Below are 14,175 nucleotides of genomic sequence, written 5' to 3' on the forward strand. Positions count from 1 at the left end.
GGTGATAACCTAAAATGTAAACACCTGAGCACATTTACATTGCTCCACCAAGAGATGTGAGAAAGAATATAACATTTTTCAGAAAGCTCACAGATGCATTTGACTATATACCCTTTTAAAATTATTTTATTTTTTAAAACACAAAAGTAGAATCAAATTGTACCTAAACTTTTCCACATGCCAACCCACTTAAATAACTAATAAAAATCATGACAGCACTTAGTCCTTCAAGTGGGACATCTTTTCAAGTTTGTAAGCTATGGTACCTTTTTAGATTCAGAAGTACCTGCAGATAAGAAATGATTTTCAAAGGACATTATCAGAGCACCTAAATGGGACATATTTTAAACATGCTCAGCAGTCAACAGGTCTTGTTTACAACACACAACACTAAAGGAGCATCAAGATATTATGAAAATATTTTGAAAGTTTTCTAGATCCTTATGTTGGGACCATTCTTTTTCCTTTGCATTAGCCTGCCCTTTTAGTTCTTTAGCATCTGAGCTGTTTCTTTTAGCACTGGTTTCTCCTTAGAAGCTTTTGTCATGAAACTTCTGTCAGCTTGAAGTCATCTGTGAGCCAGAGACAAGGAATTTAGGTTCACATATTGCGGTTCTGTCACATGTTTTGATATTCTTTCAGCCTTCAGTGCATCCTTAACACTTCACAGATATTCACTGGCTTCTCCCCAGAATGATCTCCTGGACCTACCATGTAGCTAAACAAACTGATGTACTTCATAGATCATGTTTGGTGCCATTACCCCCAGGCAGGCAACACTGACAAAGAAAGGAGCTCTTGGGGTTGTTGTGTTTTTGTTTTATGAGGTAGTACGATGCAGCTCGGCTGAGATACTAGTTGGAGCAACACAACAGATTATGAGAAACAAGACAAGATCAGAATAAAAGGCTTTGAGATATTGACAATCTCTCCATCAACCTTGCTGCAACTCTTCTTTACGAGACGCCTGAGCAAGCTACAGCTATATTTCCATTTTCCCTTTCTTTTTTGTAGTCCACACATGCCTACATGCTCTGTAGCATATCCAGTTCTGCATCAAGTTCCGCCAAAGCCTTAGAGGGACATGGTGATGAAAGAAAACACAGAAAACTGACGTTTGGAAATTGTAAATCAAACCAGTTAGGAAATATGAATAAAAGATATATATATATATTCAGAGTTGAAAGGGCACATCTGCGTTGATAACATTATCATATTTTTGCATCATTCACATAGAAAATTTCTAACCAGAAGTAGGTGATACATAAAATGTTCATGTGGGGTACAAGATATCTTACAATCAGTAATTAAAATCGATTTTTAACCATTACTACCAGTGAGCTAAGCATACTCCTGAGACATACACCAACCTGCATTTAGCCACGACTTTTAGTACCTAAATGGTATCCAAATAACCTTTGTCTCCAAAGTATTCTCCAAAGCAGATAGATGGGGGAAAAAAAAAACAAAAAACAACACACACCCACACACAAGATCAGGTGCCTTGTGAGAAAGCAACACTTAATCACAGCCGACTAGTATTTAGGTATTCTCTTTTAACCACACTTCTTAAATTAAGAAAATACTATGTATTTGCAGCCACCAGTAGAGACTTCACTCCGAAAATGCTTTAGATGTTTTTGTCATCATCTTCCTACTTTAAATGATTGCTTTCTAAGGTGTTCATTGCTTCAAAGTTTCTCAGTCATTAAAGGCGTAGTTTAGGAAATATAGGTTTGTGAAAGGAAAGTTAAATCTTCCAGCAAGAATAATTCTCAGTCAGTCTAAAACGATCTGGAGTAACAGTGATTTTGAGAAATATCTGTTCCCTCTGCTTGCCTGTCATATGATAAGGAATGGGATCAAAAAGGGTAAATCCAAAAATTAAAAGCATTAGTTAACTCAGACTGTGTTAATGCATGCAGCATTCAATTAGGAATATAAAAATCCCTAACCATTTCCTGACAATTTTCAATTTTTTGTTTCTTTCATCCTTACAAGCAAAATCCGTATTTTCTGAGGTTAATTTAATTTTGCCAAAACATCAAGCCAAACAACGCCTTTGACTTTACTAAGAACTCCACACGAATTTTTAGGAGCACAATGTGCACTGCTGCATTTATAGCATAAACTGGGGAACTGGAAAACAAATTCAGGCTTAAAGCCCTATTGCAGCTTGCTCTGAGCACAACTGTGGGCAGGAAAGGCCTCGAGTCAGTAATGAATCCTTTCCTGCAGCACTTCTCATTTACTAGATTGCGATATGTAATGCATTCTTTCATGTACACTTGCAGGTGTCACAGCAAAAGCACAATTAACTGTTAAAATTAATTTCTACAATTCTTAAAACAAAATAACTTGCCATGCTACGTGACTTGAGCTACAAGAACACATTGCCTGTTTTGGGAAGAAAGCAAGATGGTCTGATACTTCTTCAGTTATTTAGAGTACATAAAAAGCTAGCTTATCTTTTTGTTTGTTTTAATCGCAGCACTCAAGGGAAGAGTTACTTAAGATCATGAATCTTCAGGTAGCACCCACACTACCCAACTCAGCTCAGACAAGGATTTACTCATTTGGATATTCTCTCAAAGGACTGTTCCTCAGAACCATATACCCCACACATGAACTTCAGTCTCTACTAGTTTGACCATTTACTTAAAATGTTTGTTACTTTCCCCTGTTTCCAAGATCAAGCTGCAGCACATACTGCTGTTTCACCCGCTCTCCTGCCTGGTACTGCATCTGCAGCTTCCAAAACCATTTCATGTGACAAGCAGTTAACCGTATGCTTCACAATTTCTTCATTGTTTCAGAGCAGATATGGGAATTTAAGATGGGAAGCATTAATGTAACCATATTTTCCTGTGGCTACATAGCTTTTCATATCAGAAACAGTATGGAAGATCCAAGACAGCAGGATAAAGATGGTTGAGCAATCAATACTGACGCACAGCCTGTAATTCAAATTCTCACCCAGGTGGATTACTAATGTGTACTTCCCAAGCTTTTATATTCAGAAATCTTTACTTGATTTGAAACACCACAATAAGTAAAGTCATTGCAATAAATGAGCCTGGAAAGGTTTAGGATTAGAGCTTATAAGAGTTTGCTAATTAGAGCAAATGCAAAATGCCCTGGTGAAAGGGAAGCAGAGATACACAGGTTAAGCTTTCCTCATTCCTCCACTTCAGACCACGTGTGCTGAGCCCAGAGACTGCTGCAGTAAGGTAGTACCAACGAGTACTGGAAATGTATGCATAGAAACCTCTAATAATACAATACAAGGAAAAAGTTGGAGGTTTTAGACCTTGCTAGAAAAGATGAAATCTTTTTCAAATAAAACATTGTAAATTATCTTTACTGATGCTACGCAGAGAAACCAATACCTTCAGAACAATCATTTGTCAGATTTTCAGAAGTTCTCTGGTCTAATTTTGTATTTGAATATTGACACCAAATACTTTATTTGGTGGGAAGACTCCAATATCTGACATGCTAAATTGTACTGTAGATTTGTCCGAGTATGTAAAACCTGATCTTCTTCAGACTGTCTCTGGCCTCCATAAAGCTTTCATAAAAGACCATCTTCCTTTTGTCAAGAGACTTCACTCCCTAGTTTATTCCTACAGTAGAAAAATCCAATTTATGTGAAATAAAATACTATGAAAAACATTTTACTACCTACATACTAGAAAAATTTCCTACAACAGGAAAAGAAATCATTTATCTATTGAAAAATCTTCATTTTACTAATTTACATGTGTTTTCAAAACTTTTAGGCAAAACACAGACTAATTACAATTGATTAAAGCAGATACATTTGTGCTCATTTTTCCAGAAAGTATCAAAGTAAAATTAACTTGACTTCAAAAAAGGATCTTTACTCCTGTGTAGAAACAAATGGAATTCTTGCTAACAATGGCTCAGGAATGAGCTATATATAATTAAAAAATGAAAGTGTCTGTTGCTTATGTGCTCCTATGTGTAACTTCGAGCACAGCAGAAGAAAAAAAAAACCCACAGAACACTTTCTAAACCCAAATTTAGTTTGAAAAATGGCTTGGACCATTTTTTTTTCCAGGTAAACACAAGGCAAGATTTCCAGATTTGAACAAGTACATATTTCAGCTTGAAATTATTAAAGTCACTATAGCATTAGTATAATTGTGAAAAAAATACTATAGTCACAAAAATAACACATTAAAATAAAGTTTCATTAAAAAATATAAACAAAGTTGTCTACTTTTTGCATCTTGTTCTAGCTAAAATAAAAATTCAGCCTATCCTTCAAAAGAAGGATTTTCAGCATATTTTCCAGCTATAATCAGGAGGTTCACATTGTAATTCAGTAAACTGTGTATGGTTTGGTCAATTGGCCCTTCTTCCAACCAAAACTCAGTATCGTTTCTTAAATAATAAAATCAGATTGCACTGTTAGAGCAACTGGGCACTGAGTCCTACCTACACCGCATTCATAGAACAAAGATTATGGAGAGGTAAAATACAAAGAGCAACCAAGATGAAGGAGAACCTGGTTTTATACCTGATAAATAGGACATTGAAAATTTATGGTAAACTAATAAATAAAACCATATGCAGAATACTATAAAATCTAATAAGGGTAACTGCTTTTCATTCTTGTAAAAACAACCAGCTATTTTGATGTGTGTTTCAGACTCCATCCACCACCTCGTCTAACCTGCTTAAAATAGTAAGTCAACAGTTTATCAGTCTCAGTTGAAAAAAGTTGTACATAAAAGCTGTCACGAAATAAGTAAAAACATTGTAGCAGCACCTTTTAGAAAAAAATAGACATGTTTATGAATTGTAACACTGGAAATCAACAGTTTTAAAGGCAGACATGAATTTACACACCTTGCTGTCAGGCAAAATTACTCGTCTGATACAACTGCATTTTTGGAGAGCAGCCCTTGTACTTCACGTACACACACCAAGTAGGATGCAGCCCTGCACAGATCACACAGCCCAGGACATGTTGGGCTTCTTACTCTTAGCTACTAAGAAATCACATGCAGGCTATAGCGCTTTCCTCAGTGTCCACTTTTTTTTTTTAAGCTTTAAACTGCATGCCTCCTTCAGCACAACCCTGGAAAAGTTTTACCAGTTCCAGTCGCACGTTTCCAAACACACTACTGGTTCCTATTACCATATTTTTTTCAAGGAACGCAAAAATAGAAACTCGTTCTTTCATTAGCAATATCCTCCTCTCTAAGATTGGCTCTGTTTTTCTTTTAAACTCCTAGTCCCACTTGTTCATCAACAGCTCCAAATATAAGTCTCAAATATCTTATATGCAGAAAAACAGAGCCTGCAGAGTCTGGAAATAAATAAATCATAGTATGCTAAATCTGGGAAATTTTCCCTAAAATGCAATAGAAATCCCTAGCGTAGGGAATCAAACAGTCTTCAGAGCACATCTGCTCATATCCAACCTCTGCAAGCCATACCAGTGTAATTCCAAAGAAGTTTTCTCGAGCTACGCAATTTAACTTCTCTTAGTAAGACGTCCTAGAGCATGGGAATCTGCAGTTCCTAAGGGAGTAATAAAAAGGGGAGATGGGAAGGGAAAGAAAAGATCAGTTACATACATTATATTTTGTAAATCTCATAACCTGGGTTTTATTTGCTAAAAATGGAAAGCTGAAGCTGCTTTTGAGACTGTTATAAAAATATAATGTATCAGTTTCCCTTGGCTCTCTTGTTCATTACAGTTTTCTTTTTCTCCCTCTCCTTTAAGAAAACTGCCCTGCTGCAAAGGGCATTAGAAATAAGGATTGCATTTCAACTGAAGACAGAGTGAGCAAAAAAGCTTTCCTAATTATGTTGCTGATTACTTCAACAGTCCTCCATTTGACAATACAATTACACTGAAAGAGAAGAGATTGTCTTCATTACACTGAAAAGAGGAGAAAGTGGTGTGGGTTTTTTTTCTGCTTTAAGATTTATGGACTATGAGCTGGACATATAAACTTCATTTGAACTCCAAAAGGTCAGACAAACTTTCTAAAAATACCAGTTTTTTCCTTGCACAAATATCTGTGCTATATAATTCATACTTTATGTTCTTTCCAGTAGCTCCTTCACCTACCAGGGACAAGCTAACCTCAAAGCCTAGCAGTAGCAGTGTGTTCCAGCCAGCCTCTGTTACTGGTTCTATTTCAATGTCTGCTCTACTCTATTTCTATTTTTATTACACAAAAGTCAGCAAAAAGTCATAATGATCCTGACACATCTGACAGTGCCAGAGGTGCAATATAGCTCAATATCATAGGAACACTTAATTAGCTTTAAAAAAAGGGGAGGGGTAGTGGTGTGGTGTGTTAAACTACCAGAGCAAGCCCTGTCTCCAGAAAGTAATGCCATAGAGTGACAATGCTAAGGGCAGAATGGCGATGATTGCTATGCTGGAAGTCATCATCTTCCTAGGTTTAACCTTCTAAATAGTTTAAACATTCATTCTTCAACCACTTTTTAACATGGTTTTCCAAATGGGTGGCTCAGGAAGGCTGCACATCCATCCCTCCCTTTCCTGATGGCAGTGCAAACCCCAGCTGGCTTCAGTTATGAAGCTAACTGGGTTCAGCTGGCTGTCAAGCACACGAAGATGGCTACAGACAGGACTCAGGACCCCACTCTTGCACTGATACCATCCCCAGACACTTTCCAGTGTCTGGCTACATTTGGGTACATTCCTGGGAGCTGAGCACGAGACAAGAATAGCTCTGTTTTGAAAACCAAATGGGAAATGGGGAAAGGTTAGCAGGAAACAGCAGTTTCCCCATAGTACCAAGTACTGCTCTTCTAGTGCAGAACAGCTCTTAACTGACAACACTGTGTATTAAACCACAGTCATCATCTCAGTTACATTTGTGAGTTTGAGGTTTATCTGGTTTCATGGAGCATGAAGTTGCTTTCCTTACACAGAAAGTCCATTTGCTCTGTGTCACGTAGGCCTGCTCCACCAAGGCACAGACAGATTTTCTTCGCGGCTGCCCTCCCAGCTGCAGACATGGTCAGGGCCCAGCTGCAAGCACCCCAACAACACCCCAACCCCAGGTCCTGCAACCCAGCCATCCCGCCAGGCTTCCTAGTGACACTTGTTCCTTTTAGATCCCTCGGTCCCACTAACCATGCTATGTGATGCAAATGAAACAAAAAAAGAAAGCACAACTCAGATACCTGAAGGCATCTTATTCAACGAACGCTGACTTGAACCAGCAATAGACACACCCTTAACAAAGCAGCTACCTAAACATACCATTCACATGTTTAACTATGTCCTTTTCACACTAATTCATTTGATTATTTCAAGATGAGAAAGCTCAACAATTAGCTGCCATTTAACAACTGGAATTAAGTTAATAGTATTTTACAAATAATGGCAGATATGAGTAGTGGGACTCAGGTACAATTAAAGTTGCTCATTATAGAGCACTGCAAGCTTGTTTACTCTAACTGCAGTAGGTAATTTTTCCCTTCTGCTTTAAAAAATAAAAAGCCTCATTTACACTATCCCCAATGGTTCAATTTCAACCACAGTTTTTAAGGGCAAGGTTTTGAGGAAGAAAGCAAGAACTGTGCTAGTAGTCATATAACTCATTACAGAAATAACCTGAGCATTTCTCTGTAACAGGATAGGCACGTTTCCACTGTAATTGCTATCAACAGCACAAATAATCTTGCTTCAGGAAAGTATCATTTGGATTTATTTTTCTATGTTGGGCCTAAGTTCATCAAGAAAAGAAAGCTCAAGTTCCACTGTCTACCCCTCTTAAGTAGCTCAAAGCAGTAAGTGCAAGTATCTCAACCGTACAGCTGAGAAACTTCTTGAGTTGCACTCCATTACACAGCATCACTTATATATCTCTATATCATCCTCTTACATATAGGAGCATATATATATAAAATCAAAAGACATATATGCATATAAGTACACCACCATATCAGAGAGCAAGGAAAGACATTTTTAATTCTTAAAAAATAACTCCTAGAACAACCTACCTGCTCCTGTTTAACCCCTTATTCATGAGCAAGCCTCCACAAGAGCACCCACAAAGCTCTTTTAACAAGCACACTCCTTCCCACCAGGTGTGCCTCATAATACCAGCAGCTGCTCTCATCCTCCCTTCACTTGTAAGGTAGTGGGAAAGAGGGGAGAGGTACCAATCCTTGCTGCTTTCAACAGGATTAAATGCAAAAAATCTAAGTTCTAAAAAATCTAAGCTACTTTCCACACTGAGGAGGACCTCAAATTCTGTCCTGCGGTTCTACACTGACATTTTATTAGTTAATACCTTACAAATTTCTTCTAACAATTTTGATTGTGCTAAGCAAGATCCCACACTTAAATTCAATGGCATTTCTCTGCCCACAACCTGACTTGGCATGATCACTACTCCTCTGTTGCCCATTCTCTTGAGCCAACAAAGCAAGGAAGTGACATTTAATAGAATACCTCATCAGATTATGCGTTGAGCTCTTTGTAGCAGTGAGAGAACGGGAGCCTGGAAAGAAGCTGGAACATCCATTATATTTTAAATATTTCAAAGGCATTCTACAATTTATCACGCCTCAAAAGTTTTTGACGTTTTTGATTTTTCTGTGCCATTTTGCAGGTTCTTAATTCTAAAATCTACCTATACATTTTGTCATGTTCCTTTTACAATAAACTAAAATATAACTGATTTTTTTAATTGCATGAAAAAACATGGTCTGAAATTATTTTAGAGAATTCTGAAGTTCATTAGTAATTACGAAGTACGCTTCTTCCGTAGTTGACTCTTCAAGCTTAAGCTTGCTAATGGATTGCACAAATCTGCTCTGTTTTCAGCACTTACCAAGATGATTTTAAATCCATACAATTTCCTATGTGAATGAATATGAACAAATGTTTGCAAGATGAGGCTTTACAGCTTCCTGTTTTCAAACGGAAATTTAATTTTCTTTTGGTTTTTCATTCTTTCAAATATTCAAATTGTAAATTCAAATGGTAAAGATATATAGCATATGAAATATGCAGTAATGCAGCGGGTAGTTGAGATTTTATCGGATCTCATTTGGCTGAGCTCCATAATTCAGATAGTTACATATGAAAAACCTGATTAGATAGATTTTCATCAAAATAACAATAAATAACCTATTTCATTTTGTGGTAATTTGTATGTAAGCAGCTTACAGTTTGTTCTTTTTCAGTTATTAGTTGAATATATTCTAAGCATATTTATTCCTACAAACCCTTTATTTCCTTTGCTAAGTTTTATTATTTCCAACATAAGAAATGCTATCTGCAGAAACATAGGTCACAGAATCAAGTCCTGGATACACCAGACATCACCATGAACTTCAGATTTACTTTCTCTGAGAGTTCACTGCTGGATAACCGAGTCAGGAACTCCACAAAAATCTCCTGCCAATCCAACAGATTTCAAAACTACAGACAGGCGGCAATAAAAGCCCTAGGAGAGGTGAAAAATTCCATCTCCTCAAAACATACTGATGTTTACATAAAACCGAAAATGTTTGCCAGAAAGTTAATATAAATAGGCACTAAAAGCATGTATATTTTTCTCCCAGGCAAATGACCCCAAAATCAGTGGCAGCAGCCCCTAAGGGCAAAAGTGCAGGCAGAAATCCCCAGGCTGAATCACGGCCCTTTCTTTGTTCTGCTTTCAGCACTGGTAAATTAGGTGCTGGGAATGTCTGGTGGCTCTTGGACCACAAGTGGGAGGTGGGAGAGGCGCGATGAAGCAGCTTTATGGTTGTTTTATGTACTCCTTGCTGGCCTCTGAACTGCGAGGGCTCTGCTGAACGACTCCCTTGGTCCCCTTCAGGCCCGTTCCTGGGAATCAACGCTGCGAGAGCCGTCGAGGCTTTGGATTTCTCAACTTACTGCTGCACTGCTGGATACTGAAGTGGCTAGTGACTAGCAATATTACAGTTCTTGTAAAGCCCCCTCCCCCAGATGAGGAGAAATCTGGTTTACATTACAGCATGCTTTCTAACCCCGGCGCATTCCTCGCCCACAGAGCTGCCTCCTCCCAGCGCTCCCGTCTGCGCGGCTGGGGCCAGGAAGCTCCTTACACGGCCCTAATAAGTTCAAGGCTGCGAGCTCAGCCTGACCACTGGTGTGTGAATCACAGGCAAACTTTTGAACTGTGTGTTTCTCACTGAAGCTCACACCTGCTATTTGTTTAGCTATGGATGATACTGACTGAATTTGAACAGAAGAAAAACACTTCTCCTTTGAAGACGCTGGTGTAATTTATTTGGCTATTTCTGGCCAGTTCCTGAGGAACATGATACATGTCTGAAGGATTTAAATAAGCTTGTTCCAATTTACATTATTTTCCATTATGAAGTATGGCACACAATGAGCATGATTTCCAATGTATTATGCTAGAAAAAGCAGCCTCCTGTGCTAATGTCACCGGTCAGTAGGGGCCGTTAGCAGCCCTGACACTGGAACTGAAGGGATGGGGTTATTAATGTTCCCAAAATATCTCACTAAAGATATTAACATCCATAAATTATGCCTACTCTTATGCCAGCAGTAGGTCTGGTTGAGGTTCTCTGTCACTGCTAGCCCAGCAACTTTACCTACACACTGTGCTATTGGAGCTGTTCACAAAAAGACATCTGCCAGTAAAATTTGAGGTGTCTGAGTTCTGAATCTCTACATGTTGTGAATTTGCAGTCTTCTATAGGAAAAAAACAGAGCTGGATGAGAATGAAGATGCTTCCAACTTGGAAGATACACACATCAGCCATGTTCTTGCAAGAGGTTTCAAAAGGTGAAAATCCTGGTGATAAAATTAACCATCAAAAGATTAAAAAAAAACACACACACATTTGCCCTCCAATATTTTCAAATACCTCTGAACAGCTACGTTGACAGATATATCTCTAAACAGAGTGCCAGCTCTTTTTTTAGAATGAGTGTGTGGAAGTATTCAAAAAGAACGAACCAAAACCAATGGTTAAAATACATACACAAACAGGCACAGCTTCAGAACACACTTTTTTAATGGGAGTAAATTCGCAGAAAATAAAATTAAAATAAAACAAAATAAAATAGGCATCTTCAAAGACCTAACTAATTTTGGATGCAGACTTCAAGTGCTTCCCCCGGGAGCTGGCACAAAGAATCCCTGCAGCTTTGCAGCATGTCCCATTGACAAAGGTAGCACTTCAGCAGGAAAATCTCGTGTTTATATTACAAGTAGGTCAGAGAGGCACATATTTTTACTAACTTTCCTCTGTGTATTTAAAAGTGGTCTTCCATTAGCATTTAGGGAGGAATTCGCTGCTTTGAAAATAATTAATTTTTATTAAGTTTGACTTCCATGATCAGAGAAATCTCTTTTATAGGCTTAAGATACTGATATATGGTTACATTTCTGTAGAAGATAAACTGATAAAAACTAAGGAAATGACTTACTGCAAAGTCTGCTTTCACAAAACTCACTACTGGTTGAAATGATTAGTCAGTAGCGTCTTTTCTCACATATGAATGACAAAGGATGCAAAGTCTAGAGCATCCTGTTTGGGGTCAAATGAAGATTGTGTATTTCAATTCCTTTTATTAATTGCTTTGTTGTGAAATTCACCCTAAGAAAATACTTTCTTTATCAGTTGACTCCACTTCAATTTAGTATCAAATCCACTCAGTATTCTTTTTTCATTTTTTTTTAATTTTGTCTTTTGTCTGGACCAAGTTATTTCTAATTTATTGCTGTATATCATTTGCAATAGGATCCTTCAAGTTTCCTCTCTTAATTCGTGACACCTGGTTTTTGTTATTTTTAAGACAGACAAGGACACTAGGGCATTCACTCCACACATTGTAAAAACAACTCTTTAAAAGGGTGGCAGACACATGCATTAAAACAGAAACAACACCCCCATGTTCCTGAAAACTTAAGAGTTCATTAGAGTTGGAGCAGCATTCCGGCTTCATATGGAAGAGGCTTTTTTATTGTTCAGCTCTGTGGTGAGATGTCACAACTGAACAGGGCTACCTCGTGTATACAGAACAAATTCATTCCAGTTGAGCTCAGGAGGCCAGGCAGGGCCTGCGGGCCTCCCCTCCGCAGCTGGGAGCCATCACTGCCCCCGGCGCTGATGCCTCAGGACCGAGAGAGCCTCATCGTGTGCAGAGAATTCGAAACCCCGCTGAATTTAGCAGGAGTACTCAGTTTGTCTATGATTTTAAGGTGAAAGTTTAAAAGGCTTAAAAGTATTTAATGATTCTATGATTCTATTTCAAACACATATTGGGATTGATAACGGCATTCATTTTACATTTTTGACCTATTCATGGTAATGTCACATAACCAGTCCAAAGGACTGACTTGAGCCTATGCAAGGAAAGCCAAGCTCCAGCACAGAAAGAGCTGTTAGGTCAAACATATGAAAAATCTTTCATTTCTTGTCCAATATTATAGCACCTCTCTCTTTTTTTTTTTTTTTTCTATCTCGTTTTAAAGCACCCTGTAGTTCATCTTGAGCTCATTTTATTTTGTTAGTGTATTAAAATTAGTGAGAGGGAAGTTGCCTAGCTGGTACGCTATTCCCCATACACCACTGACGGCCATTTTGCAATGTAACACAATTCCGCCTGAATTTTAAAAATGAACAATGCCAGAAGGCATGCAATAACATTATGAATGTGTGTGTTTTTTGTCTGACAACAATAAACAGAGAAGCCTGTCATGGGCAGATAGAACATTTTGAAAAATTGAAGACATCTAATTACAGTGTTATAGACTTTGAAGAATTATTATAACAAAATACTCTGTGGCAATAAATCATACTTTGCTCACATACACAAAACCCTATTGAACCTCAATAAGTAATATGAAACACTATTGTACAAAAATCTGAAGTTACAGATTTAATATTTTCAGCTGTATATTTACAACTGGTCACATAGCGTTGTTCTGTTGCACCATGAACATCTTATCTTTCCAAGGCTTTTACATTCTTTTGCTGACTTTACCCTAGAGCAGCACTGCCTGCATAGCAAGGTAGTGACAACAAAAATACATGATTTCAAGGTCATTTTCTCTTTTTAGTAATTCTTAAGTAACTCAGACTAAGTAGGATTACTAATGCTAGACTGCTTTTCTTTAGGGAGGTCCTGAGGAAAAGCCTTGGAGAAGGGAAAGTAATATGTGATTCAGATATAAGAGCGTACAGTATTTGACAGAGTTAGGTCTGTTGCTTTCTTTCTCTGCATGACCATGGTTTTACCCATTCCTTACAACGTGCTAAGCTCCTATTATTAAAATGCACTGTCATGTTCTGAGAATCTTAATCTCATTTCATGAGCACTACAGCATTGATATAGTATCACTTGTGTTAATTTTCCCTTCAATAGTCAGTCACTACCTAAAACATATGGCCATTATTTTCACAGACAATAATCAAAGGAGATAGAATTTGAAATTCTTGTTTAGGTATTTAAGAACTTGAAAGCGTGTTTTAACTTCAAAGATGATTAGTAGGCCCATTGACTTCAGCGAGTGACTGAAAAATCAAACTGGCTATATCAGGGATCAAGTTTTAGAAGCCAATTTTCAAAACAGTGTTCTTCAGAGAGCAATACACTTGTATTAAAATGGCAATTTGGACAATAGCCAAAGCATCAGCTATTCTAAGTTCCACGAAAACGTTCATTTATGCAAATCTCCAATAGCTTCAGTGCAGGGATGCAAAATTATATTAGCAGCAAAGTGCTAGATATAAGTTAAGACTTGTACTGTTACTGTGTTATCCAGAATGCTTCCCTTAAAATTCTTAAGCAAGGGGTGATACTACCTGCATCCGTAGTATGGGACTGGACTGCTGATGCAAAGACTTTGAAAAGCAAAGAGATGAAGATGACCATTACAGATATTTTACAAGCCCAAGCAATTTCCTGTACATGTCCTTATTTCTGCACAAGAAGTATCGCATTGTATAAAACTATACTTAGACCCCTTCAAAACATGGGTTATGCAGTAAAAAAAAAAAAAAAAAAGGATCCGTGAGTCTGACATTTTAAAACTGCTACAAGACATACTACGAAAGGCATAAGCATAAAGAGAAAACTTTAAAGATAATGATAATTCATTTTTCCTTTAAAGCCCTCAAAACAAACATTGCTGACAA

The sequence above is a fragment of the Cygnus olor genome, chromosome 12, assembly GCF_009769625.2.
Source record: "Cygnus olor isolate bCygOlo1 chromosome 12, bCygOlo1.pri.v2, whole genome shotgun sequence".
Taxonomy (NCBI): Eukaryota; Metazoa; Chordata; class Aves; order Anseriformes; family Anatidae; genus Cygnus; species Cygnus olor.